This window comes from Coregonus clupeaformis, chromosome 35 (assembly GCF_020615455.1).
Source record: "Coregonus clupeaformis isolate EN_2021a chromosome 35, ASM2061545v1, whole genome shotgun sequence".
Lineage (NCBI taxonomy): Eukaryota > Metazoa > Chordata > Actinopteri > Salmoniformes > Salmonidae > Coregonus > Coregonus clupeaformis.
In genome coordinates, this window is record NC_059226.1 from 26,559,499 (window position 1) to 26,584,183 (window position 24,685).

A 24,685-nucleotide genomic window follows, 5' to 3' on the forward strand; every position below is an offset into this window, starting at 1 on the left:
TTGGGGTATTATTTGGAATAACTTTGGACTGAAAAACGTTAGTATCTTTTTTCCAACTAAAGTTAGTGACTATTTCTCTCTCTATCTGTCTCTGGCTGTGTATCTGTGAAGCCTGACCAACGGGGTTGCCTTCCTCCAAGTTGTGCGATCTCTGTCCACAATGTGCTGCCAGGTGGTCCTGCCAGGTGGCTGCAGGGTCCGGGGGGAGCTGCCTGTGTGAGTGTCACCGCTGGGAGTACTGTCCTGACCGCTGCTGTGACCTGACCTGCCAGGTGTGTCTGGATGGCTGCTTCACCTGCTGCTCAGGAGACTGCTGTGACCTGACCTGCCAGGTGTGTCTGGATGGCTGCTTCACCTGCTGCTCAGGAGACTGCTGTGACCTGACCTGCCAGGTGTGTCTGGATGGCTGCTTCACCTGCTGCTCAGGAGACTGCAGTTACACTTTATTTACTCTCTGCCTCGGCCTCGTACAGAACTGCATCGCCGTTTTCAAAACAGACCAACCGAGGACCTCAGAGACACAATGTTAATTTGAGTAACAATTCATTCATTTGTTTGCTTGCTTGTTCCTTCCTTCCTTCATTCATTAATCCGCCCATCCAGTCATTCAAATAATCTATTGTCATCAGACATTAAAATATGTGCTTTGTGTCTAAGTTGGCTGCTTGGTATTATGTCTAAGTATTTATTGATATTAAATGGCAGTCTAACAATTTACTAGCTTATTTGCTTCCTACATGGTTTGCGTTGTAGATGGCATGCTGGATTCAGACATGCATGTATCTAAACAGATTCACCACTACTACGATAGAGACTAGAACCAGGACCATACTAATGACCAGCTCTACTAACAGATTCACTACCATAATCAGGACCAGACTAATGAACAGCTCTGCTGAGCGACTGTAATAGTGCTGATGATCTTTTTTGCATGTATTTATTTTCATGTTGTAAATAAATATCAATCCTTCTGTTGTTACACCACTGTTGCATAAGATGCATACTGGAGAAATTGAGAATTTACCTCAGTTCAAGATATATACAGTTCCAGTCAAAAGTTTGGACACACCTACTCATTCCAGGGTTTTTATTTATATTTACTATTTTTTACATTGTATAATAACAGTGAAGACATCAAAACTATGAAATAACACATGGAATCATGTAGTAACCAAAAAAGTGTTAAACAAATCAAAAAATATTTTATATTTGAGATTCTTCAAAGTAGCCATCCTTTGCCTTGATGCAGCTTTGCACACTCTTGGCATTCTCTCAACCAGATTCATGAGGTAATCACCTGGAATGCATTTCAATTAACAGGTGTGCCTTCTTAAAAGTTAATTTGTGGAATTTCTTTCCTTCTTAATGCGTTTGAGCCAATCAGTTGTGTTGTGACAAGGTAGGGGGGTATGCAGAAGATAGCCCTATTATGGCAAGAACAGCTCAAATAATCAAAGAGAAACGACAGTCCATCATTACTTTAAGACATGAAGGTCAGTCAATCCGGAAAATGTGAAGAACTTTGAACGTTTCGCAAAAACCATCAAGCACTATGATGAAACTGGCTCTCATGAGGACCGCCACAGGGCTATTTTACCAAGAAGGAGAGTGATGGAGTGCTGCATCAGATAACCTGGCCTCCACAATCCCCCGACCTCAACCCAATTGAGATGGTTTGGGATGAGTTGTACCGCAGAGTGAAGGAAAAGCAGCCAACAAGTGCTCAGCATATGTGGGAACTCCTTCAAGACTGTTGGAAAAGCATTCCAGGTGAAGCTGTTTGAGAGAATGCCAAGAGTGTGCAAAGCGGTCATCAAGGCAAAGGATGGCTACTTTGAAGAATCTCAAAAACAAATAAAAATATATTTTATATAACACTTTTTTGGTTACTACATGATTCCATATGTGTTATTTCATGGCTTTGATTTCAATGTAGAAAATAGTTCAAATAAAGAAAAACCCTTGAATGAGTAGGTGTGTCCAAACTTTTGACTGGTATTATTATATATATATATATATATATATATATATATATATATATATATATATATATATATATATATAAAATAGCCAAGATTGTCTTATTTCATTGGCACTTATCATAGAAAAAAAATTCATAGTGCACAGTACAGCTTCTATGCCCTGTTACTTGGAATGATATCAAATGCTGAATGAATGAAGCTGTCTAACACAGCACGTGCTTTGGGATAGTGGTGCAGCGTCAGACCTGGGTTCAAATACTATTTGAAATTATTTAAAATACTTCATCTGTGCCTGATTAAGCCTGTCTGGCTTAATTGACCAATATAGTATTCTAAAAATTACACACCCCACCAATCTGGCACACAGGAGCAAACGCTCAAAGATTTGAACGATTTTAAGTAGTATTTGAACCCAGGTCTGAGTAGTACGTACCTAACTAAATAATAACCACGTCTAAGAGAGTTTGAGTTCTGTTTCATGTCCTCTAATCTGGGTTAACCCCTACACAATCTGCATGGCCAAGCCTTTGTGATGCTGTGGCTTCACTCCAGATTCATCCATTGTTTACATCCAACTGCATTCCACTGATAAGATACCGTATATGTCCCTCAGAGACTGACTACCATAGGGCAGTTCCGGCAAATGCCAGATAATTGGCAAATAATGAGGGCCTCAAGGAAAACAAAATGGGCCGGTGTGTTAGAAATGCCCGGAAATGCCAGATGTCTGGTCCCAGTCTGTCCCCGATGCCACTGCATTCCAGTGATATGATACAGTAACAGCAGGCCTCTCTGGCCCAGATCCCTCCTCTAAGCCCTGTGATCCCCAAGACACCACTGACAATAATGACTAAAACCTTGTCGCTTCCTGGTATTCATGCATCAACAGCAGCAAGTCACGGATGGCCAAGTTAGCGGTGCGGCTAGCATGTTGTACTGTAGCTCAGCCAGCTAGCGAGACAATGACACTTCACTAAGAGGCATTCAGAGCAGTGAAACATTCTGAATGCTGCAGATAGACATGTAGCTATAGAGACAGCTGACAGATTCCCTATTCTACATGATCCAATGAATATCTGTTCTACACCACAGGAGGCTGAGGGGAGGACAGCTCATAATAATGACTGGAATGGAGTAAATGGAATGGTATGGAAACCATGTGTTTGTGTTCCATACAATTCTATTTATTTTCCGTTCCAGCCATTACTATGAGCCCATCCTCCCCAATTAAGGTGCTACCAGCCTCCTGTGTTCTACACAATACATTTCTATCTGAACGTGCTAGGACGTTGCACTGTCCTGAACAGACCCCAGGTTTCCATCTCTGCCACTAGGCCCTCTCAGCCTTTGTCCCAAATGACACCCTATTCTCTAGTCTACTTTGGCAGCGTTTACACAGGCAGCCCAATTCTGATCTTTTTTTTTTTCACTAATTGGTCTGATTGTTCAAATCACATCAGATATTTTTTCAGATCTGATTGGTCAACAGACCAATTACTGAGAAAAAAAAAGGTCAGAATTGGGCTGCCTGTGTAAACACAGCCATAGTAGGGAATAGGGTGTCATTTGGGACAAAGCCCTGGTGTAGGAAGTTCCGCCCACTATTTCCCTCAACCCAATCCTCTTCCTCCCCCAGTCGTGGAGCCTGACCTTAAATACAGTCACCTGAAGACAATCAGTGGTGCCGACTGGCCTTAAATACAGTCACCTGAAGACAATCAGTGGTGCTGACTGGCCTTAAATACAGTCACCTGAAGACAATCAGTGGTGCTGACTGGCCATAAATACAGTCACCTGAAGACAATCAGTGGTGCCGACTGGCCTTAAATACAGTCACCTGAAGACAATCAGTGGTGCTGACTGGCCATAAATACAGTCACCTGAAGACAATCAGTGGTGCTGACTGGCCATAAATACAGTCACCTGAAGACAATCAGTGGTGCCGACTGGCCATAAATACAGTCACCTGAAGACAATCAGTGGTGCTGACTGGCCATAAATACAGTCACCTGAAGACAATCAGTGGTGCTGACTGGCCATAAATACAGTCACCTGAAGACAATCAGTGGTGCTGACTGGCCATAAATACAGTCACCTGAATGCAAATATTCATAAATTCCAACGTTCCACCTGCAACTAGCCATGGAAGTTTAGAAGACAGGGGTGGCTTTCCAAGTTGGGACTTGAAGAAGCATCGGCAAGTAAAGGTTGGTAGAAAATGTCCTGCTTACCCTTAACTCTACCATCGTATGTAGTAATGTTGGACGAGTCATTGATTTATTAGCTACCCCTTTAAAACTGTACTCCATCTCATCCTGTGTCCTTGCTGACACACCACCATGGTAGCCCATTTAAACATCCAGCAAGCCAACCCTGTCCCAACTAGGTACCAACTGAGTTAATTGATCAGTTCAGCGATTGCCTAAATTAAACACACCTGGTCTTCCAGGTCAGTTGAACCAAAAACAGGAAGTGCCCGCGGCGCACCAGGCTTGCCTGCCCCTACCCTACAGCCTGGCTCATTGCAGTGCTGTTCTGCCCTGACCTCTTCTAGACTGTCCTTTAGCAGCTCTGCCCTGTTCTAGACTGTCCTTTAGCAGCTCTGCCCTGTTCTAGACTGTCCTTTAGCAGCTCTGCCCTGTTCTAGACTGTCCTTTAGCAGCATGCCTACCAGTTTTTCCACCAGGTGTTCATCAGTGCCACCAGGCCTTTGTAACCTCAGTGACAGCAGCTTATAAAACACTCACTCACCTTGGTGTCAAATGTGAAATATTTGCTGCTGTGAATCAGTGGTGGCTGGTGGCACTTTAAATGAAGGAGGATGGGCTCATTATAATGGTATAAATAGAACAGTATTAAACACATGGTTTTATTCCAGGCATAAATATCAGCTATCCTTCCCTCACCAGCTTCCACTCTATGTGAATAAAGACAGTATGTGTTATTGGGCGGAGCGTGTTATTGGGCGGAGCGCTCGGCTGGGACAAAGAGGAAAAACCTGAACACACACCCATCCTGTCTGTCTGGGATCTACCTCTGACGAGAGGTGTTACCTCAGATTCACTCTGTCTGTGTCGAGAGAAACTTCAGGAAGGATGATTATCCACGCACACCAAGAGTTGCTCAGGGAATAAGATAATATTTAGAAAACAAACTATAGTTTACTTAAAGAGAAAGTTTGACTTTTTTCATTTAAAGGAGTGGGAGTCGAACTTGTTGACGCGGTGGAAGGTAAATGTTGAAATAACAATACTATACCATTCTCTTGTTTTAATTTTAGATGCTTAGTTTTTGCTTTAATTAAACATAATGATGCTATGCCTCAGCCTCGTACAGTTCTGCACGGCAGTCTTCAAAACACAGACCCATTGTTCATAACAGTAAAGGCTTTTTAATTATATGAAGAGCCTTGGTCCTCCATGTTTTACTAAAGGACACCTTCCCTCTACAAAGATCTGTTGTATCCTAGCAGCGCTTCCCTTCTTTTCTACAAAGTTATCTCCCAACCTATGTTCAAGGCAACAAAATATGTGGTAAAGGTACTTTACAGCTGTGATTTAAACAGCACAGGCAGCCAATCGGGATGTTTAAACCACACAGGCAGCCAATTGGGATGTTTACCCCATTTTATTATTTAAATTAGAAGGTTCTCTGGTGGCTTCAGCTCCTAATTCCAAAAACAATGCCCTAGTTTTAGATATTAACAGGTCTTTGATGAAAGGATGACTGTGTAGCTAGATCTAGCAGCAAATCAGGACTGCTAATCATAATATTACAATTAAAACGTATATCTACCATGGTAAATGTCTCCATCGTACTGTGCCGAATAGGGTTAAATTCCAGTGAGGTGAATTCTGTTGATTGTGGTGCTGAGTATGTGGGTGTGTTTCTGGTGTGGTTTAGTCCATGCCTTCAGGTATAGGGTCACACCTCCTCTGTCACTAGATGTGGTTTATGCAACGTTCACGTGCTAGTCGGAACTCAGAAATTTCCGACATGCTAACTGGTTGTAGTTATACACGTGCTGCGATCAACGAATCAGCAAGTCCGAAATGTCAGAGTTCCGACTAGCATGTGAACGCGGCGTAACGCCATGTGTTCAGGTACAGTGAGGGGGAAAAAAGTATTTGATCCCCTGCTGATTTTGTACGTTTGCCCACTGACAAAGACATGATCAGTCTATAATTTTAATGGTAGGTTTATTTGAACAGTGAGAGACAGAATAACAACAACAAAAATGCATGTCAAAAATGTCAGAGGTCAGACGTTTCTTGTAGTTGGCCACCAGGTTTGCACACATCTCAGGAGGGATTTTGTTCCACTCCTCTTTGCAGATCTTCTCCAAGTCATTAAGGTTTCGAGGCTGTCGTTTGGCAACTCAAACCTTCAGTTCCCTCCACAGATTTTCTATGGGATTAATTTAATTAAAATTAATTATTTCCCTCATTTAAAATGCAAATCAATTTATAACATTTTTGACATGCGTTCTTCTAGATTTTTTTGTTGTTATTCTGTCTCTCACTTTTCAAATAAACCTACCATTAAAATTATAGACTGATCATGTCTTTGTCAGTGGGCAAACGTACAAAATCAGCAGGGGATCAAATACTTTTTTCCCTCACTGTATTTACATTTTACATTTTTAGTCATTTAGCAGACGCTCTTATCCAGAGCGACTTACAGTTAGTGAGTGCATACATTATTTTTCATACTGGCCCCCCGTAGGGTCACACCTCCCTCTGACGTCACTAGACGTGGTTTAGTCCATGTCTTCAGGTATAGGGTCCCTCTGTGATGTCACTAGACGTGTCAGGGATCACAACAATAAAGCATTGTGATTCACAGGATGTAACACCTTTTGTGGATCCGATAAATACTGTTTTTTGTATTGATTTACTGATATATTGAGATTAACAAATGAATTACTCCCCCCGGCAGGTGACCAGGCAGCCGAGACATTGGCTGATCACTATATTGATGGACTGATTGATATTAACACATTTATGGACACCTTTCCCTCTCTTTCAGAGGTTACCAGATAGCCAGACGGACAGCCAGACGGACAGCCAGACAGACATGGGCTGCTGCTTCAGCGGGACTGAGGGGGACGGAGAGGGGGACGCGAAGCACGGGGGGGACAACGGCTGTAAGACGTGCTGTCTGAAGACCAGAAACTGCCTGATGAGTGGAGAGTGTGGACGGGCTCTACAGATAGCCAACGTCTGTGCCATGTGTGGCATGTGCATCCGCATGTTTGTCTGTAAGTATTTCAGAGATGACAACCTCAGGGAAAATGAGGATACCAAAACACGAGCTCTGTCCCAGTGTCCATATTAGCATACTACCTGGCCATGCATTCTGAACGCCAGCTCTGTCCCAGTGTCCATATTAGCATACTACCTGGCCATGCATTCTGAACGCCAGCTCTGTCCCAGTGTCCATATTAGCATACTACCTGGCCATGCATTCTGAACGCCAGCTCTGTCCCAGTGTCCATATTAGCATTCTACCTGGTCATGCATTCTAAAAGGTATGTTAGTATGAACATTGGAACATAGCGACTGTTTTATACTGTATGTTAATGCATCATGTAAGACACAATTAGCAATTTCATCTTATGGTATTACCAGAGACACACAATATTTCATGGCATACTATAACACATCAATCAACATGAATTAATAAATTCTAAATGTGTAATGTACATTATGTAATCAAGATTCCTAACACAATGAAAAAGTAATCAGTGTATCAGGAACAGAACTCATTGTCCTCCATACGTTCTCTCTCACTCACACAGAGCTGCGACTCCATGAGGTCAGACCTGCTCTCATTCCCATGGCAGCTGTACAGAGAGCTGTGAACAATCGGACAGGTATGCCACTCTCCCATGGGTGGGTCACCTGGGATCCAGCCAGGTTACAAAAGACAGACACACCCTGGACCCGCCCTGTGCCTTACAGCCAATAGACTCAGTACTCTGGAGCCAAGCAGGAAGGAATGTGAAGCGTATCAAGTAACTACTGTCCTTGTGCAATAAGAAATACTTGTTTTCCCTCTGTTGTAAAATATCTTGAAACGGTGTGCCCTAATGAACATCACCCTGTACTGCCTCTGTTTATCCAGAGCTCCACAGAGCCCCAGCCAGGGAGAGAACAGGCAGTATGTATTCACAAACACGAACACATTGCCACCAAGTAGACTTTTGAGAACTGGAACATCACGCAGGGAGTCGGGGAAACAAATTCATACCGGCGAAGAGACTGTACCACCGGGAACACTCAGATGTGAGGGAAATTATGTTTGTAGTGGAGAGGTGGGGGGGGGAGACCGATACAGGAGATGAGAGAGGCGCTAGAGACAACATTATTTTTCATGCCAAATTCTCAATAAAACAGTGCTTACAGGATGACACCAGAATGTACCAGGTATAAAATATGCTAATCATTATCCTAACATAGTGGTTTGGATCGAAAAGGGCTCCTAGGCTGCGTTCCAAATGGCACCCTATTCTCTTCACAGTGCACTACTTCTGATAAGAGGATGAAACCACTAGATCAACTGACCATGCTGAAACCAACCGTTGTCTCTCTCTCTCCTGTGTATATACAGTACATGTCTCTCTCTCTCCTGTATATACAGTACATGTCTCTCTCTCTCCTGTATATACAGTACATGTCTCTCTCTCTCCTGTATATACAGTACATGTCTCTCTCTCTCCTGTATATACAGTACATGTCTCTCTCTCTCCTGTATATACAGTACATGTCTGTGTGTCTCTGTCTCTTCATCATTCTCCTTCAGTATCTAAAAAGTCCGATACAGAACTGTTCCATTTATAGACTGGACTGCTCTACCATGTTGACCTATTCTTCACTGCTGAGGTGAACCTTCCTTCTTCCAAATTTTGTCTTTTTATCTGTAAAAAGTATTTTCCAGCAATGCTCTTGTGCTCCTTGACAGTTCAATATGTAAGAAAAGAGATGTGCTTTTTTTAATGAATGATGTTATGTTGTAGGGTGTTTATTGTGTCTTTTGGGGTGAATTGTCTTCATGATGCCTATTGGGATGATCACATTTATTGTCCTCAGATAATCATTTGTATACTGTATGTGTTGTAGCTGGTTCAGGCTGCATCCCAAATGACACCCTATTCCCTATACGGAGCCCTATGCGTCCTGGCCAAAAGTTGTACACTACATACATAGATAGTCGGGTGCAATTTGGGACGCAATACTTACTTTGTAGAAATGGTGTGTAGTCATCACTATGTTCACATTGTGTAATGTATTAATCAATAAAGAATTACCAAGTGTACCGCCTGGCTGAATTTTTTTTATTTTTCTGTTGCCAATTTGAGCAGTTTCTAAATTGTTCTGTTTTCCTAAATCAAAGACCAGTCTTTCCTGGAGGGAACAAACTGAAGCTCATTGTTCTCACGGCTCTCACGGGGGAACAGTCCAAGAAGGATCACTTACACCTTTACACACACACACACCTTTACACCTTTACACACACACCCTTACACACACACACCCTTACACACACACACCCTTACACACACACACCCTTACACACACACACCCTTACACCTTTACACACACCCTTACACACACACACACACCTTTACACACACACCCTTACACACACCCTTACACACACCCTTACACCTTTACACACACACACACCCTTACACCTTTACACACACACACACACCCTTACACCTTTACACACACACCCTTACACCCTTACACACACCCTTACACCTTTACACACACACACACACCCTTACACACACACCTACACACCCAATGAAATAACATCAGGAGGTGCCCCTTTGACTGAAGACCAGTCCTTGTCGTTGTTTTTCATCCTCCTCCTCGGTTATCTCTCCTTGACTGAATGCATTTCTCTCTCCTCTACTGCAACGCCAATTTCTCACTGTGATTATTTTATGTACACCGGGTGGGTCTGGAATGAGAGAGACAGAGGGAGCAAGAGAGAACTCGTTTTTTTAGTAGGCATGGTACGGTGCTGTCAATCATACTGTAGGTTACAGCACCAGCCCGTCGTCATGGCTCCCACCAAATATACAGGTGGTGTACCGTTCTCATGGCTCCCACCAAATATACAGGTGGTGTTGAGCAGTCCAACAGATTCATGTATCATACAATTGCATGTTTAATCATTGATCGACTAATGGGTTGTTTGGGGCAGAGCTCATTAAAATTTGATTGGAAAATGTGTCCTTCCACATCAATACCTTCCACATAATAGCTTCACCTTGTCACCCTGCAAACTTTATCACACAAAAGAACACTCGAATTGGTCTAAAATCACTACTATCATTATGTTGAATTATTACCAATAGAAAAACTAACTGCTACCTTAGTATTATGCCCTCATTCATTTCTCATTCCTTTCAGACGGCTGAAATGTGTTCAACTCGAAATGTCTTTCTCCAGTTTCCATCCAATCTGTTTCCTGTCCAGCTGTCACCACCTCCATGGAACTGTCAGTTTAGTTGTGACCTGGTCTGTCTGGAACCAAGGTGCTTCAACCTGAACAACAGAATACAGCACAATGAGATGAGCTACCTCTGACAGTCTGACAGTCTGGACAGGGCAGCTGCCTAAAGCTGACTGTTCTACTCTCTCACAGTAATGTAATGTCTGTCTTCAGTGTTGTAAGGTGTTGGGACTACAGACCTGCGAGGGATGATGTTCTGTAGTTATGCTGTATGGTGTTAGAGACCTGAGAGGGATGATGTTCTGTAGTTATGCTGTAAGAGACCTGAGAGGGATGATGTTCTGTAGTTATTGCTATATGGTGTAAGAGACCTGAGAGGGATGATGTTCTGTAGTTATTGCTATATGGTGTAAGAGACCTGAGAGGGATGATGTTCTGTAGTTATGCTGTAAGAGACCTGAGAGGGATGATGTTCTGTAGTTATTGCTATATGGTGTAACAGACCTGCGAGGGATGATGTTCTGTAGTTATGCTGTATGGTGTAAGAGACCTGAGAGGGATGATGTTCTGTAGTTATGCTGTAAGAGACCTGAGAGGGATGATGTTCTGTAGTTATTGCTATATGGTGTAAGAGACCTGAGAGGGATGATGTTATGTAGTTATGCTGTAAGAGACCTGAGAGGGATGATGTTCTGTAGTTATTGCTATATGGTGTAAGAGACCTGAGAGGGATGATGTTATGTAGTTATGCTGTAAGAGACCTGAGAGGGATGATGTTCTGTAGTTATTGCTATATAGTGTTAGAGACCTGAGAGGGATGACGTTCTGTAGTTATTGCTATACGGTGTTAGAGACCTGAGAGGGATGATGTTCTGTAGTTATGCTGTAAGAGACCTGAGAGGGATGATGTTCTGTAGTTATTGCTATATGGTGTTAGATACCTGAGAGGGGTGATGTTCTGTAGTTATTGCTATATGGTGTTAGAGACCTGAGAGGGATGATGTTCTATAGTTATTGCTATACGGTGTTAGAGACCTGAGAGGGATGATGTTCTGTAGTTATTGCTATATGGTGTTAGAGACCTGAGAGGGATGATGTTCTCTAGTTATGATGTAAGAGACCTGAGAGGGATGATGTTCTGTAGTTATTGCTATATGGTGTTAGAGACCTGAGAGGGATGATGTTCTGTAGTTATTGCTATATGGTGTTAGAGACTTGAGGATAATGTTCTGTACTTATGCTGTAAGGTGTTGGGACTACAGACCTGAGAGGGGTGATGAGCTGTAAGGTGTTGGGACTACAGACCTGAGAGGGGTGATGAGCTGTAAGGTGTTGGTGACTACAGACCTGAGAGGGGTGATGAGCTGTAAGGTGTTGGGACTACAGAATTGAGAGGGGTGATGAGCTGTAAGGTGTTGGGACTACAGACCTGAGAGGGGTGATAATGTGCTGGTGTTTTATATGTATATAATATGCGTCCCAAATGGCACCCAATTCTCTACATAGTGCACTACTTTAGACCAGAGCCCAATAGGGTCAAAAGTAGTGCACTATGTAGAGAATATAGTGCCATTTTGGACGCAGCCATGGTGTTGAGGCTAGAGTGCACCTGAGAGAGGATGAGTCAAGTGATTCAGTGACAGATAATTCAGTCAGATGACGAGTTGAGAGACTTGCTCCTAATCTGTTCCGTGGACTCAGATCAAACCTACAGCCACCACAAAAACAGCTCTATCCCCTTGAAGTGGCTGCTTGCTGTCTCTTCTGACTTCTAAAACATGGCCTCGGCTCCTTTGGCTTTTAATGTTCGGTCTGGAGACATTCTCAACTCCTTCAATACTCCTCTGAACCAGGGAATGAACTCACTTCACTCTGGTTCCTTGAGACATGAAACTTGTCTCTACTTTGGCTTGAAAGGGGAATTAGTCCAATTTAGTCTCTCTCTCTCTCTCTCTCTCTCTCTCTCTACTTCCGAGTACCTGATTGCTTATCTATGATTAAGCGTATGGCTCTGGTCAAACATAGTGCACTATATAGGGAAAAGGGTGCCATTTGGGACGTACATCTGGTTTTTCATTATGGTTATTCTTAGGGCGCGTCAAACTCAGTAGCAGCAGTTTCTCAGAAATCCAGATTTATAGAGGGTTTCATAATCATAGATAAGCTTCTCGGAAATAGCTTGACTACATAAAGGTCAAGATAAAAGATAAGGATATGCTTACAGGTGTGCGTGTGTTTGTTTGTGTGTGTTTGCATGTGCGTGCGTGTGTATGTTCCAGCGTTTACAAAATAGGTTTCTTTCACATTCTCCAAACGCCTGTTTACATTCCAGGCACGTGTTTGTTCCATGGCTCCAACGAATGGTCGTCCTCACAACAAACCTGCCTCTAACACGTTGTGAGAAACAAACTGAATGCCTGGGCCATAGTATCAAACACACAGGGACGATTAGGAACCTGGCATGTGTCCCAAACGGCACCCCTATTCCCTACATAGTGCACTACTTTAGACCTGAACCCTATGGGCCCTAGTCAAAGGTAGTGCACTATTTAGGGAATAGGGTGCCATTTGGGATGCATGGAGGGGGAACCCCGCTGCCAGTGTGATGCTAGGCTGTAGCTGTTGCTGTGGTGAGGAGTCACTGCTTGCTGCTCGCTCAGTAACAGTGAACCCTGGTATAATTGCTCACTCAGGGGCTGAGAGAGGTCCATTAATCAACATGAGCATGGTGCTCAGGCCTCTGCTCCTGGGCCCGTGGCACCACACTAACCTGGCACTACAAATGCCTCTCTCTGCATCTGGCACACAGTCTAACCTGCCTCTAGTCTCCAACTTCCAATAGGCTGAGAGAGGTCCATTAATCAACATGAGTATGACGCTCCAGGCCTCTCCTCTCCAGGCTTCTCACCTCATGGCCTCTACACTCATAGCACACGGTCTAACCAGCCTCTAATGTACAACCTCCACTAGGCTCTCCCCCTGGTAGACAACGCTAACCTGCCTCTAACACTCTAACCTGCCTACAACATCTTCTCTCTCCCCCTGGTAGACAACGCTAACCTGCCTCTTACGCTCTAACCTGCCTACAACATCTTCTCTCTCCACCTGGTAGACAACGCTAACCTGCCTCTAACACTCTAACCTGCCTACAACATCTTCTCTCTCCCCCTGGTAGACAACGCTAACCTGCCTCTTACGCTCTAACCTGCCTACAGCATCTTCTCTCTCCCCCTGGTAGATAACGCTAACCTGCCTCTTACGCTCTAACCTGCCTACAGCATCTTCTCTCTCCACCTGGTAGACAACGCTAACCTGCCTCTAACACTCTAACCTGCCTACAACATCTTCTCTCTCCCCCTGGTAGACACTACAACTTGTCTCTACAACCTCTGCTCTCAGGCAAAGGCTTCAAGGGAGAAGAGTGGTTCAGGTGAGAGGACACTGATAACAGGTACATGGCTGTCTGACACTCACTCTCCACTACTGCCTGGATGGCTGAGTGTGCACAAAGTGATGCTCTAAGTGAGTGCCAAATGAAATGGGTATCTATCTCATTCCTCGTCTCTCTGCCAAACTTTAACAGCAATCTGTACAGTTCTACTCCCAGGGGAGCTATGTTTGTTCCAGCACTGAGGAAAGCAGAAACAGAGGAGAGAGAGAGAGAGAGAGAGAGAGAGAGAGAGAGAGAGAGAGAGAGAGAGAGAGAGAGAGAGAGAGAGAGAGAGAGAGAGAGAGAGAGAGAGAGAGAGAGAGAGAGAGAGAGAGAGAGAGAGAGAGAGAGAGAGAGAGAGAGAGAGAGAGAGAGAGAGAGAGAGAGAGAGAGAACAGAAGCAAAGAGAAAAACAGAGAAGAGTGAAAAGGTCTTTGCTCGGTTGACAAATGAGGAAGTGAATCGTGAGGCCGAGGAGAGGATTGATTCCTGCAATAATGCATCAGCTGCTGTGTGTGTCTGTCTGGGGGTGGATGAGGGTGACAATGTTATCATTTTCTGTAAACAAGGGAATTGAGGTAGCTAGATCACTTTGTCAGCATCCCAAATAGCACCCTATTCCCTATATAGTGCAGTACTTTTTACCAGGGTGCATAGGGATCTGGTCAAAAGCAGTGCACTATATAAAGAATATGGTCCCATTTGGGATATGGCCTTTGTCTCTCCAGAGTGAAATCCATTACAGAGGAGGAGGGGTAATCTCGTTAGATGGATTTATCACCCGGGGAATCACCCTGTTGAACTATGAATGAAACTCATCAATTCTTCTTCTATTTTTGTTGATATCTTCCACTACCCAGGAAGCCACACCTCTGGGGATTAATTTATTTTGTCTGCTTGAACAGGAACACAACTGGAGGAACTGTTATTGTGTGGAGAATAGCCTAGTTTTCTCTTCCGACAATACATCCACACGCTTCTCATAATCTCTCTCTCTCTCTCTCTCTCTCTCTCTCTCTCTCTGGTGGAGAAAAAACAGGAACACTTTCAAACACCTTGTTCATCGTTCTCTGAAGATAGATGTAAGGGAGGACAAGCAACATCAGAATGAACCATAACAATGAATGTACTGTAGCATGGTGTTGTACCCATGGGCCATAGACAGGGCTTTCTAACCCTGTTCCTGGAGAGTACAGTCCTGTAGGTCTTTGCACATATCCCAGTTGTTGTAACTAACCTGATTCAGATTATCTGCCAGCTAATTATTACAATCAGGTGTGCTAGAATAGGTTTGGAGTGAAAACCTACAGGACGGTGGCTCTCCAGCACAGGAGGCTGGTGGCACCTTAATTGGGGAGGACGTGCTCGTGGTAATGGCTGGAGCTGAATAGGTGGAATGGTATCAAATACATAAAACACATGGTTTCAATGCTCTGTTCGGGTCATTATTATGAGCTGTCCTCCCCTCAGCAGCCCCCTGTGCTCTCCAGGAACACGGTTGGAAAGCCCTAGCATAGATATAGAACACTGTGATATTGTCCATGGTTGTACCATTCCAATTATATGGATGGCCACTGAAATAACATAATGTCAGCTCCATCCATACTGTCTTGCCTTATCTCATGTAGGCTGCTAGTCTCCTGTCTCTAACCCATCTGCTGTACATCATGTAGGCTGCTAGTCTCCTGTCTCTAACCCATCTGCTGTACATCATGTAGGCTGCTAGTCTCCTGTCTCTAACCCATCTGCTGTACATCATGTAGGCTGCTATTCTCTGCTGACACCTTCTCATGTTCAGTCCCAATTCATTGACTGTGTGTGTGACTCCTATCTCCGTCATCCCTTCTACAACCAGCGCACATCACCAATAATGAGGGGGAGAGAGAGTTCCCGACATGCGTCCCAAATGACACCCTATTGCCTTATACAGTGCACTACATTTGACCAAGCCCCTGGTCAAAAGTAGTGCACTATATAGGAAATAGGGTGTCATTTGGGACGCAGCCCTGTCTCTACGTCAGTGACATCCAGAGACCATGTTATCAGTGTATGATTACACAGACAGATCCGGACATCAAATGACTCATCTACAGTACATACGCTAGCTGTCTCATCATGTCGTCCTGTAACGCCTCTTTTGGGGGAGTGATTGAAGCTTGCTGTTGAAATTAGGAGGTGTGCAGAGCAGAGCTGCTACACAGAGACTGTGTCCCAAATGGCACCCTATTCCCTACATAGTGCACTACTTTTAACCTGAGCCCTATGGGTCCTGGTCACAAATAGTGCACTACATAAGGAATAGGGTGCCATTTGAGACGCAAACCCTTATGAAAATGCATGTTATTGATGTCAGGAAGGCAGGATGCTGTGGAGACAGGGAGCTCTGAGGAGTCTCTCCTTGATCTCTCTCTCTCTCTCCTGATGCTACATGCACATCACAGTGTGTTAGGTCCCGTGCTCCAGAGGATCATATAGTGTCACAGTGTGTTAGGTCCCATGCTCCAGAGGATCATATAGTGTCACAGTGTGTTAGGTCCCATGCTCCAGAGGATCATATAGTGTCACAGTGTGTTAGGTCCCATGCTCCAGAGGATCATATAGTGTCACAGTGTGTTAGGTCCCATGCTCCAGAGGATCATATAGTGTCACAGTGTGTTAGGTCCCATGCTCCAGAGGATCATATAGTGTCACAGTGTGTTAGGTCCCATGCTCCAGAGGATCATATAGTGTCACAGTGTGTTAGGTCCCATGCTCCAGAGGATCATATAGAGTCACAGTGTGTTAGGTCCCATGCTCCAGAGGATCATATAGTGTCACAGTGTGTTAGGTCCCATATTCCAGAGGAACATACAGTCTCTAGTCATTATTATATCTGTCCACTCGGCCCAGCTGATTTAAAGACTATATGAAAGGCAGAGAAGCGGGTGGGCAGCTCTGACATTGGTTTATCTGATAGAAAGATAAAACAGAGATAGTACAATACTACCTCTCCTCTTCTCTCCTACTCTCCTCTCCTCTCAATGCGCATGCAGACAGACAGACAGGTACAGACAGACAGGCAGGCAGGCACACACAGACAGGTACAGACAGACAGAAAGGTACAAACAGGCAGATACAGACAGACAGGTACAGACAGACAGAAAGGTACAAACAGGCAGATACAGACAGACAGGTACAGACAGACAGAAAGGTACAAACAGGCAGATACAGACAGACAGGTACAGACAGACAGTATATAGGTAGAACAAGGCTGCCAGTAAGACAATTTCCTCTCTGGGTCAATATGTCTCCAACTGTGTTGTAGTGATTACATTTACACCTCCCTTTGAAGTCTGCTAGTCACCAGGCAGGAATAGACAGAGGCTGCATCCCAAATGGTACCCTATTCCCTATGTAGTGCACTACTTTTGACCAGGTCCCATAGGGCTAATAAAGCACCATTTGGGAAAACAACCAGAGGCAGCAGTGTGAAGAGAACATCACCAGAACATCTTGTTTGACTGCTTTTGATGCTAGTGGGTTTGGTACCAGCATAGACAGGCTCACACAGTAATACACACATCTCTATGAGTACATTTTTCATATTTCATACTTCTATATTTCATACTTCTATATTTAATCATACAGTATCTTATACTGATCATACCAGAGCTACATACATCTTAGTTTTGATAGTTCTATTGTATAATAGATACAGCCTCTAACGTTGATAGCTATGCACTCTGTTTACCAAACTCATGGCAGGGTACCGTAGCCTGGTCACTTGGGGGTAGAGACCGCTAGCTGGGTTTGTGTACAGAGCGCTAATGTTCTCTACCGCTAGCTGGGTTTGTGTACAGAGCGCTAAAGTTCTCTACCGCTAGCTGGGTTTGTGTACAGAGCGCTAAAGTTCTCTACTGCTAGCTGGGTTTGTGTACAGAGCGCTAAAGTTCTCTACTGCTAGCTGGGTTTGTGTACAGAGCGCTAAAGTTCTCTACTGCTAGCTGGGTTTGTGTACAGAGCTCTAATGTTCTCTACTGCTAGATGGGTTTGTGTACAGAGCTCTAATATTCTCTACCGCTTGCTGGGTTTGTGTACAGAGCTCTAATGTTCTCTACCACTAGCTGGGTTTGTGTACAGAGCTCTAATGTTCTCTACCGCTTGCTGGGTTTGTGTACAGAGCTCTAATGTTCTCTACCACTAGCTGGGTTTATGTATAGAGCTCTAATGTTCTCTGTGATTGATCTGGGAGGTATGCTCCAGAACCAGCCTTTGCCTCTCTGTGTCAGACAGACTGTGTGTGTGTGTGTGTGTGTGTGTGTGTGTGTGTGTGTGTGTGTGTGTGTGTGTGTGTGTGTGTGTGTGCGTGCGTGCGTGCGTGCGTTTGTGCGTGTGTCAGGAATACAGGAAGGCATTACGGAGTGCTTACCTATCCACAGCAGCAGATCCTGGTTATTTATCATGAAGACTGATGGTGTTCATGGTGAAAACCAACTCTTTAGTGTAACGCTCATCTGTCTTTCCTCTCTCATCCACAGTGGATCAACACATGATTGCGTCCCAAATGACACCCTGTTCCCCATTTAGTGCACTACCCTAGGGTTTCCCATAGGCCTCTGGTCAAAGGTAGTGCACTACATAAGGAATAGGATGCCATTTGGGAAAGACTACAGTGCTGTCTCTCTGCAAGCTTAGCTAGTATGGATGATTTTCTAGTTCATATGTTGTAGAATGAAACGCGTATATGCCTTAAATGTTTATGGATTAAGAACCAATTAAAGGGTTAAAACAGAGCAGAGACATTTCTTTAGTGCAAATGATGTGCTTCTGATAAAGAATGGTTCCCGCTAACTCCCCCGCAGCTGGTCTGGGTATGTCGATGACATGTGACGGAGATAAAACTTCTCGTTGTGGCTGTGTGGAGATTGGAGTAACAATGGAACTAGTGTTATCACTTGTTTGTGCTGATGACTTGACACACATAGCCACATGCACATAGTCACAAGGAAAAACCATAGTGGCTCAGGGTCCTTGGAGGATGGCTGTTTGGAAAGGCTTAAATGTATGTTATGGACATGATATGTGTAAACCATGTTTAAGTATTAATTGATATGTTTTATAATGTGTTATGAAATGATAAGGGTAAAACAGAATGAACAAGATTGATACTTTGTACTCCAGATGCATGCCTGGATAGTGAACATAGTCAATACAGAGTGTGATTGTTCTTTAACGTACATATGTATTACATTTTTTTGAGTCACACCACCAATATATATAATGTAATGAGATAAGTGACAGAGGCCCCATTTAGAGAAGCGCACGTAGCCCTCGTGAGTAAACAACATGTGACACCGAAGGATGTTAATCATGTACATATAATGGAGTAATTATATAGGTTGTATAAGCATGACTATGCATTTGTGTCTGTATAAAAGGAGAGCTCCGGGTCAGGGCAAGCAGTTGCTCCATGGACCAGCTTGGCTTTGTTACGCTTTAATAAAGTATATTCTGAATTCACAAGCTCCGGTTTTTAGAGAGATATTTTTGAGTAAAATATTTCTACCACATAAATGGCGAGCTAGCCAGGAGTGAAAATCAGGGACCAGAGACGGTGAACACCTGCAGCTGTGAACGGTTTGGACGAGCTACACAAACAAAGTGGCCACTAAATAAAGGTAAGCTAAAGTTCTTACTTAATAGTATAAGGTTTGTGTGGTTCGCTCCGGGGCCCGGCCTCAGTAGGTCTCTCCAAATTTAAGAACTAGAAAACCAGAGACTGGGAGCTTTTGAATTCGATATGCATGCTAAATGACAAAGGGATAAAAAGCCTGGAGGGTTGCAATACATATAAAATAGTTTAAGTAGATCTGCTCGGTCCGGGCAGGTGGGTGGTTAGCTTGGGTTATTGTGGTTCATTCAGTTGTGGTCAGGTTGGGTGTTTTATCTGTCTCGTTCGGGTTGCATTTGTTCAAATTTGATCGATTCATTTGATTCATCTTGCAGATCATTCTGTCTGGGTCGCTTCAGCGCGAGTGGCTGTCCATCGGTTTGGGCGATCAGAAAATAAGTGTAGAACTTTTTGAGGATCTGAGGACCCATGCCAAATCTTTTCAGTCTCCTGAGGGGGAATAGGCTTTGTCGTGCCCTCTTCACGACTGTCTTGGTGTGTTTGGACCATGATAGTTTGTTGGTGATGTGGACACCAATGAAATTAAAGCTCTCAACCTGTTCCACTACAGCCCTGTCGATGAGAATGGGGGCGTGCTCAGTCCTCTTTTTTTTCCTGAGGTCCACAATCATCTCCTTTGTCTTGAGCACGTTGAGGGAGAGGTTGTTATCCTGGCACCACACGGCCAGGTCTCTGACCTCCTCCCTATAGGCTGTCTCATCATTGTCGGTGATCAGGCCTACCACCGTTGTGTCGTCGGCAAACTTAATGATGGTGTTGGAGTCGTGCCTGGCCATGCAGTCATGGGTGAACAGGGAGTACAGGAGGGGATTGAGCACGCACCCCTGAGGGGCCCCCGTGTTGAGGATCAGTGTGGCAGATGTGTTGTTACCTACCCTTACCACCTGGGGGCGGCCCGTCAGGAAGTCCACGATCCAGTTGCAGAGGGAGGTTTTTAGTCCCAGGATCCTTAGCTTAGTGATGAGCTTTGAGGGCACTATGGTGTTGAATGCTGAGCTGTAGTCAATGAATAGCATTCTCACGTAGGTGTTCCTCTTGTCCAGGTGGGAAAGTGCAGTGTGGAGTGCAATAGAGATTGCATCATCTGTGGATCTGTTGGGGCGGTATGCAAATTGGAGTGGGTCTAGGGTTTCTGGGATAATGGTGTTGATGTGAGCCATGACCAGCCTTTCAAAGCACTTCATGGCTACAGACGTCAGTGCTACGGGTCGGTAGTCATTTAGGCAGGTTATCTTAGTGTCCTTGGGCACAGGGACTATGGTGGTCTGCTTGAAACATGTTGGTATTACAGACTCAGTCAGGGACATGTTGAAAATGTCAGTTAGTCGAGGTAATTGAGGTAATATGTACATTTTGAATAGTGTTTGAACCCAGGTCTGGACCTTAGGACTGTTCTGTTCTATTCCACCATGGCCCCAGTCCAAAGCCTCTCCTCAGACAGACAGACACTCCAGAAATGGATTACCACCTCTTTCTGATTACAGTCCCCTCTCTCTCTCTCTCTCTCTCTCTCTCTCTCTCTCTCTCTCTCTCTCTCTCTCTCTCTCTCTCTCTCTCTCTCTCTCTCGCTCTCACTAGAATTTTGTTATCTCAATGGTTGAAGTCAACTACTTCTTAAATCTCTGAATAATTCCCAAAAGGTTGTAAATCTCTTAGTTTAAATAAATTAAACAAAGACTCAATCCTGCAATGGTCAGCATATTTATTCATGAGAGCTCTCTGAAACAAAATGGTCATACAATATTTTATACGCACACGTCAGAGGAAAAATCCCACCCCGCTGTAGGCGGGCTGTATTTTTCCACTATACACATCTTGTAAGTTCACACCTGGGTCTAGCTCACGTGATTTTCCTCTGCTCTCCTCTTCCTCTCTCACTCACACACACACACACACATACACACACACACAGACACACACACACACACACACACACCCTTCCAAGCCTAACGGTTTCTCTCCTCCCTAAATTGGGAGGCCTCTTTATCTTGGTTTCTCAGTTGTCTGTAGACAGTTCTCCTTGTCCTTTGTTGTCCGGTCTAACTCCTACTCGCATTGCTAAATAGTAACACCATGTCATAATCTTAACTTGCCCTATGCTCACACACTCTAACACATTTCACACAGTTTCAGGGTGTAATAATTAGTCATTAATAATTAGTCATTACCAATTCTTCTATCACTCTCTCTCTCTCTCTCTCAAATCTAAATTGCGACTACAGACACGAATCCAGCCCATGTTCCTGGAGTACACTAAATTACTCTCACACACTCCCCCCTCCTCTCCCCTCCTCTCCCCTCCCTTCTAAACCTCTCCACTCCACTGCCACATAAAAACACCCAACAACAATGGAGAGCAAACTGAGCTGTGGAACTGAATGGAGAATGATGCTGCTGTACTGAAGAATGAAGGATGCTATGCTCCCCATGTGTTCTTGTAATCGAAGCGAGGAACATTTCTGTCTCTCATCTCTCTCTCTCTCTCCCCCTCTCACTCTCTCTGTCTCTCTCTCCCTCTTTCTCTCCCCCTCTCTCTCCCTCGTCATTCTTCCACACAGTGTTAGACAGACAGACAGACAGACAGACAGACAGGTCTCAGAAAGGACATTTAAAAGAAGCAGAAACTTCAGACCACAAAGTTCAGATAAAAACTAGATGGTCGTTTTCTATTAAGAAACTGGTGGGACTTGTGTGAACTCTTGACAAGAAGTTTAAAATGTTTTACTTAAGCCAAACAGTTACATATAGTCAAAGTTACATTTAGTAAAATAATTGGTCTGATTACTTTGATAGATTACACTGTCAATTGTGGGGCAGTTAGATCACATATTTCATCCCAAATAACTACACTCAGACTAACCTACTACTCCACTCTCCTACCGTCCCCCTATACCTGACCGTTCTACACGTTTTAAAGTTTGAACTGTGTTTCTAGCTTAGACGGTGTAAGAGGAGTAGTGTGCAGAAGAAGAAGAAGACAAACACTGACCTTCCCAAACACTGACCTCTTTCTACTGTTTTTATGTGTGGTATTTTACCACGTCTGCTAACTCTACTCTGACACTTCCATCCTCCAGCAACTCTGATAGATATGATCAACTGCATCATCAAGGTGAAAATAAAACCAAACTCAGCAGACAGCGGCGTATGTTACCAGACAGCCAGGACAGACAGGACAGACAGGACAGACAGACAGACAGACAGACAGACAGACAGACAGACATACAGGACAGGACAGACAGGACAGGACAGACAGACAGGACAGACAAGACAGACCGCATAGTTTTGCAAACAGGCGTGCGCGCAGTGGATGTGGTTTGATGTGTACAATCGAAGTTACCTGCTGCATTTTATCTCCAAGTTCTGTGCTCAGCTCTTTTGCCGACAGTTTCTCTCAGTGTATCATACAATGCGTCCATATGGCAGAGGGAGACTACTCATAGCGTAGTGGGCCTCGCCATTCACTGTGGGAATGATTCAAGTGCAACGTCAAGTGAGGCCTTTTCCGATGATCAAAGGGCGCTCTCTGGTTGAATTTTAGCTCATAGATTTTAATCATTTTCATTTAGATTTTTAAGGTTAACAACATTACAATGATTTTGAGATACAAAGACGATATTATAATACAGTGCATTTGGAAAGTATTCAGACCCCTTGACTTGTTCCACATCTTGTTACGTTACAGCCTTATTCTAAAATGGATTACATTTATTTTGTTCCTCATCAATCTGCACACAATACCCCATAATGAGAAAGCGAAAACAGGTTTTTAACATAAAACATCAATACCTTATTTACATAAGTATTCAGGCTCTTTGCTATGAGACTCGAAATTGAGCTCAGGTGCATTCTGTTTCCATTGATCATCCTTGAGATATTTCTACAACTTAATTGGAGTCCACCTGTGGTAAATTCAATTGATTGGACATGATTTGGAAAGGCACATGCCTGTCTATACAAGGTGCCACAGTTGACAGTGCATGTCAGAGCAAAAACCAATCCATGAGGTCAAAGGAATTGTCTGTAGATCTCCGAGAGAGGATTGGGTCGAGGCACAGATCTGGGGAAGTGTTCCAAAACATTCCTGCAGCATTGAAGGTCCCCAAGAACACAGTGGCCTCCAAGTTTGGAACCACCAAGATTCTTCCTAGAGCTGGCCGCACGGCCAAACTGAGCAATCGGGGGAGAAGGGCCTTGGTCAGGGAGGTGACCAAGAACCTAATGGTCACTCTGACAGAGGTCCAGAGTTCCTCTGTGGAGATGGGAGAACCTTCCAGAAGGACAACCATCTCTGCAGCACTCCACCAATCAGGCCTTTATGGTAGAGTGGCCAGACGGAAGCCACTCCTCAGTAAAAGGCACATGACAGCCCGCTTGGAGTTTGCCAAAAGGCACCTAAAGGACTCAGACCATGAGAAACAAGATTCTCTGGTCTGATGAAACCAAGATTGAACTCTTTGGCCCGAATGCCAAGCGTCACGTCTGGAAGAAACCTGGCACCCTCCCTACGGTGAAGCATGGTGGTGGCAGCATCATGCTGTGGGGATGTTTTTCAGTGGCAGGGACTGGGAGACTAGTCAGGATCAAGGGAAAGATGAATGGAGCAAAGTACATAGAGATCCTTGATGAAAACTTGCTCCAGAGTGCTCGGGACCTCAGAATGGGGAGAAGGTTCACCTTCCAACAGGACAACAACCCTAAGCACACAGCCAAGACAACGCAGGAGTGGCTTCGGCAAAAGTCTCTGAATGTCCTTGAGTGGCCCAGCCAGAGCCCGGACTCTGGAGAGACCTGAAAATAGCTGTTCAGCGACGCTCCCCATCCAACCTGACAGAGCTTGAGAGGATCGACAGAGAAGAATGGGAGAAACTCTCCAAAAACAGGTGTGTCAAGCTTGTATCGTCATACCCAAGAAGGCTTGAGGCTGTAATCGCTGCCAAGGTACTGAGTAAAGGGTCTGAATATTTATATCCAACAATTCATTTTTTTGTTTTTAATACATTTGCAAACATTTCTAACAACCAGTTTTTGCTTTGTCATTATGGGGTGTTGTGTGTAGATTGATGAGGGGAAAAACGATTTAATCCATTTTAGAATAAGGCTGTAACGTAACAAAATGTCGAAAAAGTCAAG

At 44.2% G+C, this 24,685-nt stretch overlaps 1 long non-coding RNA gene across 2 annotated transcripts; it reads left to right on the plus strand.

Moving 5' to 3' along the window:
* The first annotated feature begins 4,029 nt into the window (after positions 1–4,029).
* LOC121551273 lies at positions 4,030–8,632 on the plus strand. 2 transcript variants are annotated; one of them, XR_005997051.2, is made up of 3 exons: positions 4,030–4,189; positions 7,011–7,242; positions 7,783–8,632. It is a non-coding gene; the product is annotated as an uncharacterized LOC121551273 (long non-coding RNA). The 2 variants fall into 2 exon arrangements; XR_005997050.2 differs by lacking the exon at positions 4,030–4,189 and adding an exon at positions 4,995–5,213.
* The last annotated feature ends 16,053 nt before the right edge of the window (positions 8,633–24,685 follow it).